Source organism: Clarias gariepinus, chromosome 12, assembly GCF_024256425.1.
Source record: "Clarias gariepinus isolate MV-2021 ecotype Netherlands chromosome 12, CGAR_prim_01v2, whole genome shotgun sequence".
NCBI classification, from domain to species: domain Eukaryota; kingdom Metazoa; phylum Chordata; class Actinopteri; order Siluriformes; family Clariidae; genus Clarias; species Clarias gariepinus.
This window is the reverse complement of record NC_071111.1, coordinates 24,307,502-24,328,481: the sequence shown is the minus strand read 5'-3', so window position 1 is coordinate 24,328,481 and position 20,980 is coordinate 24,307,502. Positions and strand designations below refer to the sequence as shown.

At 38.0% G+C, this 20,980-nt stretch overlaps 1 pseudogene; it reads right to left on the bottom strand.

The window, feature by feature from the left end:
- Positions 1-20,980, bottom strand: part of LOC128533837 (NACHT, LRR and PYD domains-containing protein 12-like) — a 76,921-nt pseudogene that overhangs the window by 631 nt on the left and 55,310 nt on the right.

The following is a 20,980-nucleotide window of genomic DNA, read 5'->3' as shown; positions in this document are numbered from 1 at the left end:
AAAAGGAAAATGTGTATTAATAACCATAAACTGGACTGTGGTACATCATGATCAACAGCATGTAATCATCTCTCCTTCAAGGGAAACATCATCATCTCCTGTTTATAATTAATCATTCAACATTTCTTCATTCTTAGTAACATCTGTGTTATAACAGGAACATGAGCAGATATTTACTCATCACATCACTGCTCTTATCCAATCACAGGCTTTGGAGCTTTTTAAATAATCAACACTACTGAGTCATTTAGCTCTTGTTCTACATTTATATTTAAGTGCAGACTTTAAGAACAAGCTGAGGTGAATTTTACAGGAATGACAGAAGACACGGTGTGGAGGTCGGGTGCTGGAAGAAGTGTCAGAGTGAGGAAAGTGGCGGCTTAAATACAATATTTGTAGCAGAAAAGTTTTAAGAGAATGAAGTTTGCTTCCAGAAACAGGGAAAAGCAGAGATCATCTTGTTCAGACAAAAGCAGCAGTATGAAGTCAGAGATAGCAGGGTGTCACAAGGAGACGAGCTGTTCATTTACAATCACTCTCATGCACTCATTTGTGACATTTTGTAGACTCTGACTGACTCCCTGTCTTCTGACGTCACATGGATTTAAAATCAACTTTACTGAACACAAAACATTAAAGCATTAAAGCATATTGTTAGAGAAAAATATTTAAATAAAACAGTGATAACACTTCTAACCTGCTAATCGTATAATTATTGGGACTAAATAGAAATGTACAAACTAATGATTAATTACTTATATAATTAGTCTTTTATTATTTCAACAATAATACAAAAAGGTCATTACTCACATCAGTGTCTGTAGTTTGTAATGTTCATCATCCTTAAGAGCAGAGAGCAGCTTCTTTCCTGAGTTTCCTATTTTATTATTCAAGGACAGATCCAGTTCTCTCAGGTGTGAGGGGTTTGATCTCAGAGCTGAAGTCAGAGCAGCACAGCCTTCATCTGAGACACCACAACTACACAACCTGTAGAGAGACACAATGACACACTCTTCATCACAGATCATACACAGGATAAGGAGTATAGAAGAGGAAGGTATGAATAATATTCATGTCTTGTATAAACCAGATTACTTGCTGATCATTTAAATAGATATTCCTGAATTATAAATCTAATGGAAAGTAAAAAATGTCTACAAATTGGATCCATCAGGTTCTACAGGTTTTAAAGTGAAATTCACAATTAATTTAAATTCTACAGAAGGACTGACATAATAACAAAAAGATTCCAGAAAGAAACATCCAAAAAAAGTGTGAAAGTGAATCTGATTACATATTCTGCTTAATTTAATAAAATCTGAGAGATTAACAGTCGTCAGTTTTACACATTATAATATTAGTGTAAATTAGCACAGTGTTGTTGAAGCGGTTGCCAGATCCCCGGTGTTCTGATACAGTGGTGTGAAAAACTATTTGCCCCCTTCCTGATTTCTTATTCTTTTGCATGTTTGTCACACAAAATGTTTCTAATCATCAAACACATTTAACTATTAGTCAAAGATAACATAATTGAACACAAAATGCAGTTTTTAAATGATGGTTTTTATTATTTAGGGAGAAAAAAAATCCAAACCTACATGGCCCTGTGTGAAAAAGTAATTGCCCCCTGAACCTAATAACTGGTTGGGCCACCCTAAGCAGCAATAACTGCAATCAAGCGTTTGCGATAACTTGCAACGAGTCTTTTACAGCGCTCTGGAGGAATTTTGGCCCACTTATCTTTGCAGAATTGTTGTAATTCAGCTTTATTTGAGGGTTTTCTAGCATGAACCGCCTTTTTAAGGTCATGCCACAACATCTCAATAGGATTCAGGTCAGGACTTTGACTAGGCCACTCCAAAGTCTTCATTTTGTTTTTCTTCAGCCATTCAGAGGTGGATTTGCTGGTGTGTTTTGGGTCATTGTCCTGCTGCAGCACCCAAGATCACTTCAGCTTGAGTTGACGAACAGATGGCCGGACATTCGCCTTCAGGATTTTTTGGTAGACAGTAGAATTCATGGTTCCATCTATCACAGCAAGCCTTCCAGGTCCTGAAGCAGCAAAACAACCCCAGACCATCACACTACCACCACCATATTTTACTGTTGGTATGGTGTTCTTTTTCTGAAATGCTGTGTTACTTTTACGCCAGATGTAATGGGACACGCACCTTCCAAAAAGTTCAACTTTTGTCTCGTCGGTCCACAAGGTATTTTCCCAAAAGTCTTGGCAATCATTGAGATGTTTTTTAGCAAAATTGAGACGAGCCTTAATGTTCTTTTCGCTTAAGTGGTTTGCGCCTTGGAAATCTGCCATGCAGGCTGTTTTTGCCCAGTCTCTTTCTTATGGTGGAGTCGTGAACACTGACCTTAATTGAGGCAAGTGAGGCCTGCAGTTCTTTAGATGTTGTCCTGGGGTCTTTTGTGGCCTATCGGATGAGTTGTCTCTGCGCTCTTGGGGTAATTTTGGTCGGCCGGCCACTCCTGGGAAGGTTCACCACTGTTCCATGTTTTTGCCATTTATGGATAATGGCTCTCACTGTGGTTCGCTGGAGTCCCAAAGCTTTAGAAATGGCTTTATAACCTTTACCAGACTGATAGATCTCAATTACTTTTGTTCTCATTTGTTCCTGAATTTCTTTGGATCTTGGCATGATGTCTAGCTTTTGAGGTGCTTTTGGTCTACTTCTCTGTGTCAGGTAGCTCCTATTTAAGTGATTTCTTGATTGAAACAGGTGTGGCAGTAATCAGGCCTGGGAATGACTACAGAAATTGAACTCAGGTGTGATAAACCACAGCTAAGTTATTTTTTAACAAGGGAGGCAATCACTTTTTCACACAGGACCATGTAGGTTTGGATTTTTTTTCTCCCTAAATAATAAAAACCATCATTTAAAAACTGCATTTTGTGTTCAATTATGTTATCTTTGACTAATAGTTAAATGTGTTTGATGATCAGAAACATTTTGTGTGACAAACATGCAAAAGAATAAGAAATCAGGAAGGGGGCAAATAGTTTTTCACACCACTGTATGTCTCTCTCTATGACTTACATGTTAATCACTTTTGTTCTTTTGATGTAACATAAACACTGTATTATAAAAAAACAGAGAAATTGTACATGAATTATGGATTGCATTTAATTAAGCTTGGCACATTGACTAGCTATATCTGAAGCACAGGTAGATTAGTCAGACTTAAAGTCTTTTACTCTTTCCTAGTCAAGTGTGGAGAGAGATGTATGGCTTCGAGGTCTGGGAGACTGGTTTTGAATTGACTCTATTGATAAGAGACCATAAGGACTGGACATGGCCTGCTGAAGTCTTAAGGAGGTTTGGAGTTCAGGACTCAGTCTATATAGATAAACAGTCTATTCACAGAGAGAGGAAGTTCATTATCATTTCAGATTAATATAAATCCAAACAGCTCTTGTCCACTAGAACTTTTTTGTCTACACGGATGATGCAAATGCATTTCCTCTCGTCTGTCCGGCAGAGGACAAATGTTTAAATGTTCTCTCTTTACTGAGAATAAACAGAGATCTTCAGACATCATGCTTGTGTCTGTGTGTGTGTGTGTGTGTGTGTGTGTGTGTTGTCTCTCCAGGGGTTCAGGCTGGTAAGAGTATCGAGTATCATTGTCGCAAAGCAGCTTTACAGGATCGAAAGAAAATTATGGAAATGTTGTATGAAATGTGAGGAAAAAAAATGTGTATCAATCAAAATGATCAGGTTGTAATAAACATGATTAAGAGAAAATCACACACATGCAGCACAATCCCACTTTATATTCAGGATCTTTATTTTTAATTTTCCTTTCTCCTATCCTTCTTTTGTATCAATATTGTTTCTTCTTTGACTGCACTTTCTCCCTTAATTATTATTATTATACTATTATCATTATTTGTAGTAGTAGTAGTGCTTACTGTATTATTAATGATGATGATGATGATTATTATTATTACTTTTGCTTCAGTAATTTACATCCCTAATGTAACTTTATGTTTGACTGCACAGTTAAATGCGTGTATATATTTTTAATCTGTTATTTTTGTTATTTTGTTATTACATTTTACATGAAAACATTTCTATTGTGCATCGGACTTTAACATGTAATATATCATTTAATCGTGTTTAATCAGCACTGTTTTTCTTAAAAATATCACTTTGTTGATTTTGTCATTACTTCCATCTACATTTAATATGAGGATGTTTGGCTGCTGAATGTTGCCGAACAGATAAGGAGGCGATAAAAACCAATAATGAGTCCATAAATACGCTTAAAAATTAATAATGACTTAATAACGGAGCTAAAGAATTGATACCAAGGCGTTTCCGAGGAGTTAATGTCCGGAGAGGGCAGCCGAAATTTTTGAACATGTTTCAACTTCCCTCCCGATACTAACGACTAATTTGCAAATAATAATAATAATAATAATAATAATGAGCAAATTGGGCTCAGTGGAATGGGGGCCTAAAACTTAACTCAGACTCTCTTCTTTTAAATCTAACAATGTGCTTCCCTTCTTTTGTGCAAGATTTAGCACAAATCAAAAAGTGGAAATTCAGAGGAAATGAAACAAGAAATAATTATTAATACTGTGTTCTGTGTTCTCACTGTGTTCTTATTACCAGGAACTTGTCCTAGTTTTAATGATACTGTTTCCATATGACAAGAACAAAATTCAATATTACAAAAATTAAATAAGGTTTATTGTCTGTTTATTTTATATTTTACTTAATTATTTTTTTTCTAAATATGTTTTAATTGTTTTCATATGTAAAACATATGCAGTGTATTTTTTTTTGCTGATAATAAATTATTTAACATAAATGCATTCAGACACTGTGTGTGTGTGTGTGTGTGTGTGTGTGTGTGTGTGTGTGTGTGTGTGTGTGTGCGCGCCTCTCTCCTGGTTCGGGGTCAGCTGGTATCGTATCGAGGTGTAACGGACGCAAAAGCAATAATTCCTCTTCATTAAACTCGTATTAAACTTAAGAATTTAACCCTTACATAACATCAGGCCACACGTCATTTAACATTTCACTGCATATCAGACTGTTTATGGTGACAAATAAGATTTGAATTTGATTCACGTGTCGGTGGCATTGTTGGTGGATGAGGCGTCTCTGTGTGTTAGAATTCTTAAGTAGCTTCATTTTGGTAAACAACATCAGGACGAAACTGCTGCATCAGAAACACTTAAAATCAATTAAAATGTCAGGGTGTGTGAGAAGGGGTTGTGTGTCTGGGTCTTTCATCCAGGCTTCAGCTACCAGTGATCTCCTCTCATACACACACCTATTGATCGTGTTCTCAACTTCAGCTCTGTGTTACTGTATGAGTGTATTCGAGTCAGTGAGTTTATTTATAGATATTTTTTATTTATTACAACATGTAATATACTACAAGACGATTTAAAAGCTCAGTGAAAGAACTATTAATAAAGACCGCATGGTTTTAATACTGCTTTTATGATACAGATCTGGCAACCCTGTTTATAGCAGCTAGATGGAGACGAATGTTCACTGACAAAAATGTGACCCAAAGACTCTGTGACAAATCATCAGTGTGCAGTGAAAAGAAACAATCTTCCTCCTCAGGACATTGATGATCAACCTAAAACTTCTGCTTCAGTCTCACTATTAGAGAATGTGTCTTACTGAGGAGCAGATCATGTGACTCTCAGAGAGATGATCTTACCTCAGTGTCTCCAGTTTACAGTCAGGATTCTCCAGTACAGCACAGAGATACTTCACTCCTGAGTCTCCTACTTTATTATTAGATAGATCCAGTTCTCTCAGGTGTGAGGGGTTTGATCTCAGAGCTGAAGTCAAAGCAGCACAGCCTTTACCTGAGACACCACACCACTTCAACCTGTAGAGAGACACAATGACACACTCTTCATCACCAGGTTTCAATCTTCACTTAATACTTACTTTAAAGCTGATGTGTTTGTAAAATGTCATGATTTTTGTTAGGTAGTTTAAAATTAAGTTCATAGTTTAAACTATAGAATGTATTGTCTAATGTGTTAGTGTTAAATCTTATGTACTTCACTTCTAGTATAATGCTCTGTAGCTCTCATCCTGTTTTTAGAGTCTCTGTGTAACAATGCTTCAGTCTCACAATGCTTTGTTCAGACAAGTTTATCATAAAAAAAAAAAAAATTATAAAACATATTAAATATAATACATTACAGATATACTTTAATTTCTTAAATTACTGTGTCAGGTACAGTATGTACGTTACACAGCCATATACTTTAAAGAGTGATTATAACTATATAAGCACACAATTAATAAGAAAAATATTCAGAAAAATATTATAGTCCTGGCTTTGCGCATCTATCTATAAACATTTTTTTGTGCACCCTGTACTAATAGTATGCTAATTAGGCCCAACCTCCCTTTCATGGTACTGAGCCCTCATTATAATTTTCTTCAGAACAACCATCATGGTGGACACAGAGGCAACTCGCAACAAAGACGTAAGCGTTTTACAGAATCTGCCAAGAAAAACATCTTGTTTGTTGACACCTTGTCACATTTGCATACTCATTAATATTCATTAGCGCCTGTCAAAGATAAGCATGTACACAGGATCAGCCTTGTCTGTGTTCAATTATTTCAATATTTATACAAAAAATTTTACATTTATATTCTATAGTGATTATTTTCTCCTCTTAATTTTAACGTACAATCCTACACATTTAAATTGTGAGAACTATGTATGGTCTGTGCCATACAGGCAGAAGTTGGGGAAAATGGCATTAAGAATCAGAAGAATAAAGCTAATGTTGGCATACTGGGTAAATCTGCAGAAGCGTAACAAAGAGTACCCAATGAAGGCCATCCTCAAAGAGTGCTGGGACACAACAAATCCAATCTGTTGGACAGGGGACACCAAAGCAAAATGCCTAGGACTACAGAAGCTTGATACTGTATCATTATCACTGTATAACATCTTACAAATTCCTTCTCCAACTTATATATTAATGACTTTTGTTCTTTTGAAGTCAAAAAATTGAGCTGACGGGTGAGTCTCCACTCCTTCGTCTATCTATCATGGACAGTATATCGGATGCTAAGGCAGCTCCTTTAGCTGCTTTGCTTGGAGTTTTAACACTGGGCTTATTATTTGACTGCGTTATTGTTATGGCACTCAGTTACTCGTTATCTTAACTACGAAGCCTGAAATCACACCCTTGCCTCAACGCATCTACATACAGGCTCTGCAAGGAACTTGGGATTACTAGACGGCTGCGCTACGTTCATCGCTCCGGTCGCCACTACCTCTCATCGCGCTGTGTGACATCCTCGTCTATTCCTTCTATTTGGTCTAACCGTTCGGATATACGTTATTCTAGGCTGCCGGCCAACCACCGTGGTATCAATCGTACTGCCTTAATTACTGTATCTCCGTCTCCATCTGCTCTACAGACACGCAATGATTGTGCGCTTCGTCCTGCATTAGCGCTGTTCAACTGTCGTTCACTTACTAACATGGCTTTTGTGCTCTCCGCGCTGTTAACTGATAAAGACCTGGATTTCTTGCTGCTTACTGAAACATGGCAAATACCAAATGCCTATTTCCACCTAAATCTTCTCACAACCTCTGGATACAGTTACCTAACCAAACCCTGTCTTACATCGAGGGGCGGCGGTCTGGCTGCCGTCTATCGTACTAACATTCCTGTTAAAACTTTGACTTTCATGCAACTTCAACCTTTGAATACCTGGTTCTCAAAATCTCTGGTACATTTCCTATGATTGCAATTCTCTTGTATCGTCCACCCAAATCAATGTCAAATTTTTTCACTGAACTTCATGAACTTTTAACCCTTACTTGTGCAATGTCTTCTTCTATAATCTTACTTGGTGATTTCAACATACATGTTAACAAAGATTGACTCCCATTAAAACTCATGTCAGTTTTTGAATGTTTTAATCTCGTACAGCACATTAATTTTCCTACACATCTAAAAGGTCACACACTGGATTTAAAGGTCCTACACATCCCATTTTTCATTAAATGTTAATATGATCTTTAGGGTCCTAATGAAAAGTTTGTATTATACGTTAATTTAAAATTCAAAAGGATTGTGTAAAAAAAACACTACTTTTACCTGGTAAAAACTAGCTCTGTTCTCAGCAACCTGTTTCAGTACATGCTAATTTTAGATGCTCATGACCTCTGCTGAGCCCGCCCCCCCCAGTTCTGTGGTGCGTGTCTTCACAACACACGTGGGGTATAGCCAAGGAAGTGTAGTCCAGTGCGGGCAATGCTTGAATATGGAGCCTGAGCCTGTTTTCTTCAGTTGTTTTTGGTTTGATTTAAGTACGGAACCTACGCGGAAGTTTGTAATATCGCCTGACAACGCAGAAATTAAAAGAATGGACATGCATCGACTCGATTTGTCTTTCTCATCACTGCATGGGCATGAATTAACGGGCTGTTACGCTGCCGCGAGCAACAACAACAAAAAGCGGAGAAGCTTACTGAGAGAGATACGGACGCGATGTGTTTACTGATGTGTTTACATGACTTCTTAATCTTCGACAGACTTCGTTATAAACCATCTAACGTAACAAAGGTAAGCATAATATAGTTTTCCGACTACCCACACAGTTTGCAACTAGACAATCACCTTAATGCATTGTTTATTATAAACGGGCGATTAGGGATTATATAGAGACGGATGTACACAGAGAAGAAGCCATAACCATGTTTTATGAGAGTATAAGTTAACTTACACTCCGCATTCATCGTGATTATTAGAAAAGGCGATCTGCAAAGATTCATAGAAAAATAAATTACTCACTGAGCCTGGTGAAGATGAAGCAAGAACACGAAGTGTTAGTACAGATCCATTTTTAGGAGCAGCTTCCTAGTAAAACCTGCTTTATATTGGCCCGCGTTTATAAAGCAGTCTAGTGAAAAATGATTAGTGCAAACATAAACGCATTTAGGTAAATCGGCGGGGACGTTAGCTTCAAAAACTAAATTCAGCCACTGCGTCCTCAGTGGCTCAGATACCTAACCCTAGGTAGGTACCCTAGGTCACCAACCCTAGGTAGTGAATCTGGCCGACAGCTTCTTCCTAGAACAATGGCCGACAGCTTCTTCTCACTTGGGGCGGGTCTTTGCTAAAACACCAGTGTGAATCAACTAGTGTAGGAGCGGCCTCTTGTGGTGTGGCGTTACATCGACAGGCATTAGCGATTGGCCAGGCATTTCAGAAGGGCATGTTATTGTAATAAATGAAAAGAAAACAACTGGGCGGCTCTTTATCATCGTAGAGTGGTTGTGTACGCACTCTCCTAACACACAGTTCAGTCCAAACAGCTTAAAAAAGTGCATGTAGGCCTGTATGACCCCTTTAATTTGTACAACTGGTTTACGTATTCTTTCTGTATATGGATCTCAGATTGGACTTTCTGATCACTTTCTCATTGAACTCAGTTGTGAAATGCCTCTCCCCTGCCTCAGGGTAAAATCAACCATTACTTTTCGTAAAATTACTTCTGTTGATCATTCACTGTTTACTGATTCTGTACAGACACATCTTTCAGATATTACTGAACACAGCTCTGCTCTTGATATTCTTGCCAAATATAATAACGCTCTTTCTACCGCCCTTAATATTCACGCCCCACTCAAATGCAGAATCGTACCTTCTACACATACATCACCCTGGTTTACCCCCTCACTTCGCAAAATTGAAAACCATTGGTCGTCGCCTGGAACGCCTTTATAGGAAAACTGGCTTGACCGTGCATCTTATTGCATACAAGGATCATACTCAGCTATATAAATTGGCCTTAAATAACGCACGCTCCAGCTATTATTCTACTCTGATCACAAATGCATCTTCCCGTCCTAAAACACTGTTTTCTATAGTTAACAAACTCACTAGCCCTCCTGTCCCTGTTATGACCAGCTCTGTAGATGTCTGTGAGTCATTCTTACATTACTTCCAAAATAAAATAATTCATATACATTCTCTCTTTTCAACAGTATACTCCCCTATCCACTCAAATGACTTCCCTACAGACTGGTATTTTTACTGATTTTGATCCTCCAACCCCTGCTTTTATTTCTGAGTTACTCAGTAAAGTTAATCCCTCTTTCTGTCATCTCGATCCTGCCCCTACGTCCCTGCTTAAATACTCTGCACCTGTTATTTCACGGCCTATTTCACTTCTCATTTCTAAAATCTTGAACACTGGTGTTGTTCCTCTTAAATTAAAGACTGCAGCTGTCACACCAGTCTTAAAAAAAACCTGGCCTTGACCCGGATGATATGGCCAACTACCGACCAATTTCAAATCTTCCGCTACTTTCAAAAATACTTGAAAAAGTTGTTGCTGTTCAACTACAGTCCTATTTGTCATCTCATAATCTGTATGAATGTTTCCAATCCAGTTTTTGCCCTCACCACAGTACAGAGACAGCGCTTCTTAAGGTTGTCAATGACCTTCTTATGGCCTCTGATGCTGGCTCTGTTAGCATTTTGAGTCTGTTAGATCTTTCTTCTGCATTTGATACTATCTCTCACAGTATTCTCATTTCACGACTCTCTGCTCTTGGTATTTCTGGAACTGCCTTATCCTGGTTTATTTCTTATCTGTCTGACCGTCAACACTATATTACTATCCGCCAGTCTAAATTCTCTAAAGCTCCTGTTTCTCATGGTGTTCCGCAGGGTTCTGTTCTTGGCCCACTACTGTTTATCATCTTCATGCTTCCTCTAGGTAAAATTATCCGCCGTCATGGTTTCAATTTCCACTGTTATGCAGACGACACTCAACTCTATATCAGTTTTTGACACTACCATCCCTTTCCCACTAACTCTGTTTCTGCTTGTGTTGATGACATAAATGCTTGGATGACCAGTAACCTTCTCAAGCTCAATACTGATAAAACAGATTTTTTACTTGTTGGTTCACCTAAAAACATTGTTTCTCTTTGTACTGATACTGTTAACATTTCCGGGACCTTGGTTAGACCTTCCACCACCGTTAAAAATCTGGGTATAATTTTTGACTCCCATCTTACCTTTCTATCTCACATTTCTTCACTTACTAAATCTGCCTTCTATCACCTCCGTAATAAAGCTCGTCTACGGCCCTTCTTAGACATCAAGGATGCTGAGACACTGGCTCACGCTTTCATTACTTCTTGACTTGACTACTGTTATTCTCTTTTTTATGGTCTACCAAATACAACATTAAATAAGCTCCAATACATTCAGAACTCTGCTGCTAGGGTCCTCACTTACTCAAAGAAATCCTCACACATCACTCCCACCCTACACAAACTTTATTGGCTACCTGTTCGCTCCCACATTCAATACAAGATTCTCCTTATCACCTTCAAAGCACTCCATGGTCTTGCCCCCCCATATATTTCTAATCTTAATTTAATACTTACTCCCCTGTTCGCACACTCCGATCTGCAGATGACGGTCTACTGTTAATTTCTCGCCATAGACTACCACCATTTGGAGGGCGAGCATTTAGTATTTCTTCCCCTACACTCTGGAATTCTATTCCCAAACACATCCGTGATTTTCCTTCACTACAGGATTTCAAAACCCACCTTAAAACATATATTTTCTCTTCCTCTTTTACCAATCTTTGAATATGTGTTTAGATCAATTCTACTGGTTGTCATGTTTCTGTATTTTGTTTTGTTGTCTTTCAGATGTCTCTTTCTATGTGTAAACATTTTTGTTATTGTAAAGCGGCCTTGAGTCTCCTAAAAGGCGCTATATAAAATAAACATTCTCCTTCTTATTATTATTATTATTATCATTATAAATGTTTATTTAAGGACATACATACCTCATTGTGTGATAAATAAAGTGTTACCACCAGTCTTTACCTTCTGGTTATTCTAACAAAATATGAGGAATTAGTAAATAAATCCAGGCTTTCTAACTGTGATCTCCTCTCATACACACACCTATTGATCCTGTTCTCAACTTCAGCTCTGTGTTACTGTATGAGTGTATTTGAGTCACTGAGTTTATTTATAGATATTCTTTATTTATGCCAGAATGTGAAATAATACAAGACTATTTAAGAGCTCGGTAAAAGAACTATTAATAAAGACTCCATGTTTTAATACTGCTTCTATGATACAGATCTGGCAACCCTGTTTATAGCAGCTAGATGGAGACGAATGTCTAATGACAAAATAAACATTATTTCAGCTTTAACACTAATAAAATGTTTCTCATTTGCATTTCCCTGCTGCTTTTAAACCCTACAGCTCACACACAGTGCATTTAGTTTGTGTCCCAGGTGCAGTTTGTGTGATTAGTTACAGTGTTTTAGTAAATTTCACAGTCATTTCAGACACACTGCAGTCACATCAAGTCATGTTTTGCTCTGCAGCTTCTCACATACGTACATCTGACCCAAAGACTCTGTGACAAATCATCAGTGTGCAGTGAAAAGAAACAATCTTCCTCCTCAGGACATTGATGATCAACCTAAAACTTCTGCTTCAGTCTCACTATTAGAGAATGTGTCTTACTGAGGAGCAGGTCATGTGACTCTCAGAGAGATGATCTTACCTCAGTGTCTCCAGTTTACAGTGAGGATTCTCCAGTACAGCACAGAGACACTTCACTCCTGAGTCTCCTACATTATAATTATCAGTCAGATCCAGTTCTCTCAGGTGTGAGGGGTTTGATCTCAAAGCTGAAGTCAGAGCAGCACAGCCTTCATCTGAGACACCACAAGACCACAACCTGTAGAGAGACACAATGACACACTCTTCATCACCAGATTTCAATCTTCACTTAATACTTACTTTAAAGCTGATGTGTTTGTAAAATGTCATGATTTTTGTTAGGTAGTTTAAAATTAAGTTCATAGTTTAAACTATAGAATGTATTGTCTAATGTGTTAGTGTTAAATCTTATGTACTTCACTTCTAGTATAATGCTCTGTAGCTCTCGTCCTGTTTTCAGAGTCTCTGTGTAACAATGCTTCAGTCTCACAATGCTTTGTTCAGACAAGTTTATCATAAAAAAATAAATAAATTATAAAACAAATTAAATATAATACATTACAGATATACTTTAATTTCCTTAATTACTGTGTCAGGTACAGTATGTATGTTACACAGCCATATACTTTAAAGAGTGATTATAACTATATAAGCACACAATTAATAAGAAAAATATTCAGAAAAATATTATAGTCCTGGCTTTGCGCATCTATCTATAAACATTTTTTTTTGTGCAGCCTGTACTAATAGTATGCTAATTAGGCCCAACCTCCCTTTCATGGTACTGAGCCCTCATTATAATTTTCTTTCGAACAACCATCATGGTGGACACAGAGGCAACTCGCAACAAAGACGTAAGCGTTTTACAGAATCTGCCAAGAAAAACATCTTGTTTGTTGACACCTTGTCACATTTGCATACTCATTAATATTCATTATCGCCTGCCAAAGATGGGCGTGTACACAGGATCAGCCTTGTCTGTGTTCAATTATTTCAATATTTATACAAAAAATTTTACATTTATATTCTATAGTGATTATTTTCTCCTCTTAATTTTAACGTACAATCCTACACATTTAAATTGTGAGAACTATGTATGGTCTGTGCCATACAGGTAGAAGTTGGGGAAAATGGCATTAAGAATCAGAAAAATAAAGCTAATGTTGGCATACTGGGTAAATCTGCAGAAGCGTAACAAAGAGTACCCAATGAAGGCCATCCTCAAAGAGTGCTGGGACACAACAAATCCAATCTGTTGGACAGGGGACACCAAAGCAAAATGCCTAGGACTACAGAAGCTTGATACTGTAATATTATCACTGTATAACATCTTACAAATAGTGTCAGAATTATATCAGAAGGGTGTAAGGAGCTCTTTCCTATGGGTACCAGCACATGTAGGAGTAAAAGGAAATGAAGAAGCAGATAAAGTAGAAAATACACTAGGGAAAATTATTAGGAAAATATATAATAAACAAATGAAACTGGTTTAGCAGATAAAATCTAACAGTTTTTAAAAATCATATTTTTTTTGCTCGTGCCGTTACATATAATATCTGACGTTCCACACTCCAGTACAGCAGGAGGTAATGCACCAAAATCCACCAAAAAAACCTCGGAGAAGAAGAAGCTGTCTGCAGATGGGTCAGAGAGCTGAAGCACTAACTGGTGGTTAATTATTACTGCATATTATCTTTGTGTATATTCTGATAACGCACTGTGTGTGTGTGTGTGTGTGTGTGTGTGTTATTTGAGTGAACAGATTATATTATACATTTTTAAGCTGCTCTTTCATGACCAGTGGTTGTTTGTAGTTGTTTTGTTTTGACAAATTACTTTCTGAAGAATACAGAAAAAAACACTACATGTTGAAGTCCATGAAATAAATATATGATTCTTTACCTTTATTTAGCTTTAGTCTCAGCTAAAAGGCCTATTCACATGGGATTAGTATTACCTGGGGACCTCGTGTGATTAAGAAATTACCCCTCACATTTACTTACTTATCTCCCAGATATGATGTTTTTCATACAAATAAACAATAACGGGACGAATATTATATTATATTACAAATATTACATTTCATACAAATAAAGCCCTATTTGCTATTTTATTTCTTTCTACACATTGTGTTGTTGTATGGTGTATAGTAATACGACCCAGAACCCAAAATACATTCATTCCAACACAGCCTCCATTCTGCGCAGAAGATGAACAGAAAGGACACAAAAGTCTTGAAAAAAATTATATACGACCCCATAAATCCTGGCCAAATCATAGACATGCTGATACACACGGGACTAATATCTTTACTTTACTATTTTTACTTTACAAATTACAGACACAGATAACCTCCTCAATTACTACAAATGACTAGAGGTCCTCAGGTAATACTAATCCTGTGGGATCAGGTCTAAAGGTTTGGTTTTATTGTAGATTACAGAACACATGTTTTCATCTTTTTGTTGCTCTGGAGCAACATCTGTCCATTAACATTACAGTCTATAACGTTAAATGTCCTGAATAAAATTAAAACTTATTAGTGAATTGGTTAAAATGCAAGTTTCAAAACTACAGACATCACCTGAGACAATAAAGACATAAATGAGTGTGTGGATGATATTCTCATTTTACTACGTATTTGACTGGTTGTAACAGGAGGACTCCCATGCTAAACATTAACATTCGTGTCCAGTAGGGGGTGGTATTGCATTGTTCTGCTGTGTGGCTGGTATTGACTTGGCCTACAAACCAGAAATCTAGAGTGACAAAACTGACAATGTAATATTTTAGGCAGTTTGTGTACATCTAGAGGAATGTAGTATCTGTAAAGTATTTGTCAGAATTTAATGAACACTGTAAGGTTTTCTGATATTGTGTGAGCTTTCCCGTGCCTTATAAGGTAATACTTCCTAAAGCCCATGACCAGATGAATGTACATCCAAATTGCTGGAACTCTTTTGTCTAACCGAAAAACGCTAACGTGCTTCCTGTTGTCTGTCTGTTTCTGGGTCTCCATATAACTTATATATTAATGACTTTTGTTCTTTTGAAGTCAAAAAATTGAGCTGACGGGTGAGTCTCCACTCCTTCGTCTATCTATCGTGGACAGTATATCGGATGCTAAGGCAGCTCCTTTAGCTGCTTTGCTTGGAGTTTTAACACTGGGCTTATTATTTGACTGCGTTATTGTTATGGCACTCAGTTACTCGTTATCTTAACTACGAAGCCTGAAATCACACCCTTGCCTCGACGCATCTACATACAGGCTCTGCAAGGAACTTGGGATTACTAGACGGCCGCGCTACGTTCATCGCTCCGGTCGCCACTACCTCTCATCGCGCTGTGTGACATCCTCGTCTATTCCTTCTATTTGGTCTAACCGTTCGGATATACGTTATTCTAGGCTGCCGGCCAACCACCGTGGTATCAATCGTACTGCCTTAATTACTGTATCTCCGTCTCCATCTGCTCTACAGACATGCAATGATTGTGCGCTTCGTCCTGCATTAGCGCTGTTCAACTGTCGTTCACTTACTAACAAGGCTTCTGTGCTCTCCGCGCTGTTAACTGATAAAGACCTGGATTTCTTGCTGCTTACTGAAACATGGCAAATACCAAATGCCTATTTCCACCTAAATCTTCTCACCCCCTCTGGATACAGTTACCTAACCAAACCCCGTCTTACATCGAGGGGCGGCGGTCTGGCTGCCGTCTATCGTACTAACATTCCTGTTAAAACTTTGACTTTCATGCAACTTCAACCTTTGAATACCTGGTTCTCAAAATCTCTGGTACATTTCCTATGATTGCAATTCTCTTGTATCGTCCACCCAAATCAATGTCAAATTTTTTCACTGAACTTCATGAACTTTTAACCCTTACTTGTGCAATGTCTTCTTCTATAATCTTACTTGGTGATTTCAACATACATGTTAACAAAGATTGACTCCCGTTAAAACTCATGTCAGTTTTTGAATGTTTTAATCTCGTACAGCACATTAATTTTCCTACACATCTAAAAGGTCACACACTGGATTTAAAGGTCCTACACATCCCATTTTTCATTAAATGTTAATATGATCTTTAGGGTCCTAATGAAAAGTTTGTATTATACGTTAATTTAAAATTCAAAAGGATTGTGTAAAAAAAACACTACTTTTACCTGGTAAAAACTAGCTCTGTTCTCAGCAACCTGTTTCAGTACATGCTAATTTTAGATGCTCATGACCTCTGCTGAGCCCGCCCCCAGTTCTGTGGTGCGTGTCTTCACAACACACGTGGGGTATAGCCAAGGAAGTGTAGTCCAGTGCGGGCAATGCTTGAATATGGAGCCTGAGCCTGTTTTCTTCAGTTGTTTTTGGTTTGATTTAAGTACGGAACCTACGCGGAAGTTTGTAATATCGCCTGACAACGCAGAAATTAAAAGAATGAACATGCATCGACTCGATTTGTCTTTCTCATCACTGCATGGGCATGAATTAACGGGCTGTTGCGCTGCCGCGAGCAACAACAACATAAAGCGGAGAAGCTTACTGAGAGAGATACGGACGCGATGTGTTTACTGATGTGTTTACATGACTTCTTAATCTTCGACAGACATCGTTATAAACCATCTAACGTAACAAAGGTAAGCATAATATAGTTTTCCGACTACCCACACAGTTTGCAACTAGACAATCACCTTAATGCATTGTTTATTATAAACGGGCGATTAGGGATTATATAGAGACGGATGTACACAGAGAAGAAGCCATAACCATGTTTTATGAGAGTATAAGTTAACTTACACTCCGCATTCATCGTGATTATTAGAAAAGGCGATCTGCAAAGATTCATAGAAAAATAAATTACTCACTGAGCCTGGTGAAGATGAAGCAAGAACACGAAGTGTTAGTACTGATCCATTTTTAGGAGCAGCTTCCTAGTAAAACCTGCTTTATATTGACCCGCGTTTATAAAGCAGTCTAGTGAAAAATGATTAGTGCAAACATGAACGCATTTAGGTAGATCGGCGGGGACGTTAGCTTCAAAAACTAAATTCAGCCACTGCGTCCTCAGTGGCTCAGATACCTAACCCTAGGTAGGTACCCTAGGTCACCAACCCTAGGTAGTGAATCTGGCCGACAGCTTCTTCCTAAAACAATGGCCGACAGCTTCTTCTCACTTGGGGCGGGTCTTTGCTAAAACACCAGTGTCAATCAACTAGTGTAGGAGCGGCCTCTTGTGGTGTGGCGTTACATCGACAGGCATTAGCGATTGGCCAGGCATTTCAGAAGGGCATGTTATTGTAATAAATGAAAAGAAAACAACTGGGCGGCTCTTTATCATCGTAGAGTGGTTGTGTACGCACTCTCCTAACACACAGTTCAGTCCAAACAGCTTAAAAAAGTGCATGTAGGCCTGTATGACCCCTTTAATTTGTACAACTGGTTTACGTATTCTTTCTGTATATGGATCTCAGATTGGACTTTCTGATCACTTTCTCATTGAACTCAGTTGTGAAATGCCTCTCCCCTGCCTCAGGGTAAAATCAACCATTACTTTTCGTAAAATTACTTCTGTTGATCATTCACTGTTTACTGATTCTGTACAGACATCTTTCAGATATTACTGAACACAGCTCTGCTCTTGATATTCTTGCCAAATATAATAACGCTCTTTCTACCGCCCTTAATATTCACGCCCCACTCAAATGCAGAATCCTACCTTCTACACATACATCACCCTGGTTTACCCCCTCACTTCGCAAAATTGAAAACCATTGGTCGTCGCCTGGAACGCCTTTATAGGAAAACTGGCTTGACCGTGCATCTTATTGCATACAAGGATCATACTCAGCTATATAAATTGGCTTTAAATAACGCACGCTCCAGCTATTATTCTACTCTGATCACAAATGCATCTTCCCGTCCTAAAACACTGTTTTCTATAGTTAACAAACTCACTAGCCCTCCTGTCCCTGTTATGACCAACTCTGTAGATGTCTGTGAGTCATTCTTACATTACTTCCAAAATAAAATAATTCATATACATTCTCTCTTTTCAACAGTATACTCCCCTATCCACTCAAATGACTTCCCTACAGACTGGTATTTTTACTGATTTTGATCCTCCAACCCCTGCTTTTATTTCTGAGTTACTCAGTAAAGTTAATCCCTCTTTCTGTCATCTCGATCCTGCCCCTACGTCCCTGCTTAAATACTCTGCACCTGTTATTTCACGGCCTATTTCACTTCTCATTTCTAAAATCTTGAACACTGGTGTTGTTCCTCTTAAATTAAAGACTGCAGCTGTCACACCAGTCTTAAAAAAAACCTGGCCTTGACCCGGATGATATGGCCAACTACTGACCAATTTCAAATCTTCCGCTACTTTCAAAAATACTTGAAAAAGTTGTTGCTGTTCAACTACAGTCCTATTTGTCATCTCATAATCTGTATGAATGTTTCCAATCCAGTTTTTGCCCTCACCACAGTACAGAGACAGCGCTTCTTAAGGTTGTCAATGACCTTCTTATGGCCTCTGATGCTGGCTCTGTTAGCATTTTGAGTCTGTTAGATCTTTCTTCTGCATTTGATACTATCTCTCACAGTGTTCTCATTTCACGACTCTCTGCTCTTGGTATTTCTGGAACTGCCTTATCCTGGTTTATTTCTTATCTGTCTGACCGTCAACACTATATTACTATCCGCCAGTCTAAATTCTCTAAAGCTCCTGTTTCTCATGGTGTTCCGCAGGGTTCTGTTCTTGGCCCACTACTGTTTATCATCTTCATGCTTCCTCTAGGTAAAATTATCCGCCGTCATGGTTTTAATTTCCACTGTTATGCAGACGACACTCAACTCTATATCAGTTTTTGACACTACCATCCCTTTCCCACTAACTCTGTTTCTGCTTGTGTTGATGACATAAATGCTTGGATGACCAGTAACCTTCTCAAGCTCAATACTGATAAAACAGATTTTTTACTTGTTGGTTCACCTAAAAACATTGTTTCTCTTTGTACTGATACTGTTAACATTTCCGGGACCTTGGTTAGACCTTCCACCACCGTTAAAAATCTGGGTATAATTTTTGACTCCCATCTTACCTTTCTATCTCACATTTCTTCACTTACTAAATCTGCCTTCTATCACCTCCGTAATATAGCTCGTCTACAGCCCTTCTTAGACATCAAGGATGCTGAGACACTGGCTCACGCTTTCATTACTTCTTGACTTGACTACTGTTATTCTCTTTTTTATGGTCTACCAAATACAACATTAAATAAGCTCCAATACATTCAGAACTCTGCTGCTAGGGTCCTCACTTACTCAAAGAAATCCTCACACATCACTCCCATCCTACACAAACTTCATTGGCTACCTGTTCGCTCCCACATTCAATACAAGATTCTCCTTATCACCTTCAAAGCACTCCATGGTCTTGCCCCCCCATATATTTCTAATCTTAATTTAATACTTACTCCCCTGTTCGCACACTCCGATCTGCAGATGACGGTCTACTGTTAATTTCTCGCCATAGACTACCACCATTTTGGAGGGCGAGCATTTAGTATTTCTTCCCCTACACTCTGGAATTCTGTTCCCAAACACATCCGTGATTTTCCTTCACTACAGGATTTCAAAACCCACCTTAAAACATATCTTTTCTCTTCCTCTTTTACAAATCTTTGAATATGTGTTTAGATCAATTCTACTGGTTGTCATGTTTCTGTATTTTGTTTTGTTGTCTTTCAGGTGTCTCTTTCTATGTGTAAACATTTTTGTTATTGTAAAGCGGCCTTGAGTCTCCTAAAAGGCGCTATATAAAATAAACATTCTCCTTCTTCTTATTATTATTATTATCATTATAAATGTTTATTTAAGGACATACATACCTTATTGTGTGATAAATAAAGTGTTACCACCAGTCTTTACCTTCTGGTTATTCTAGCAAAATATGAGGAATTGGTAAATAAATCCAGGCTTTCTAACTGTGATCTCCTCTCATACACACACCTATTGATCCTGTTCTCAACTTCAGCTCTGTGTTACTGTATGAGTGTATTTGAGTCACTGAGTTTATTTATAGATATTCTTTATTTATGCCAGAATGTGAAATAATACAAGACTATTTAAGAGCTCGGTAAAATAACTATTAATAAAGACTCCATGTTTTAATACTGCTTCTATGATACAGATCTGGCAACCCTGTTTATAGCAGTTAGATGGAGACGAATGTCTAATGACAAAATAAACATTATTTCAGCTTTAAGACCAATAAAATGTTTCTTATTTGCATTTCTCTGCTGCTTTTAAACCCTACAGCTCACACACAGTGCATTTAGTTTGTGTCCCAGGTGCAGTTTGTGTGATTAGTTACAGTGTTTTAGTAAATTTCACAGTCATTTCAGACACACTGCAGTCACATCAAGTCATGTTTTGCTCTGCAGCTTCTCACATACGTACAT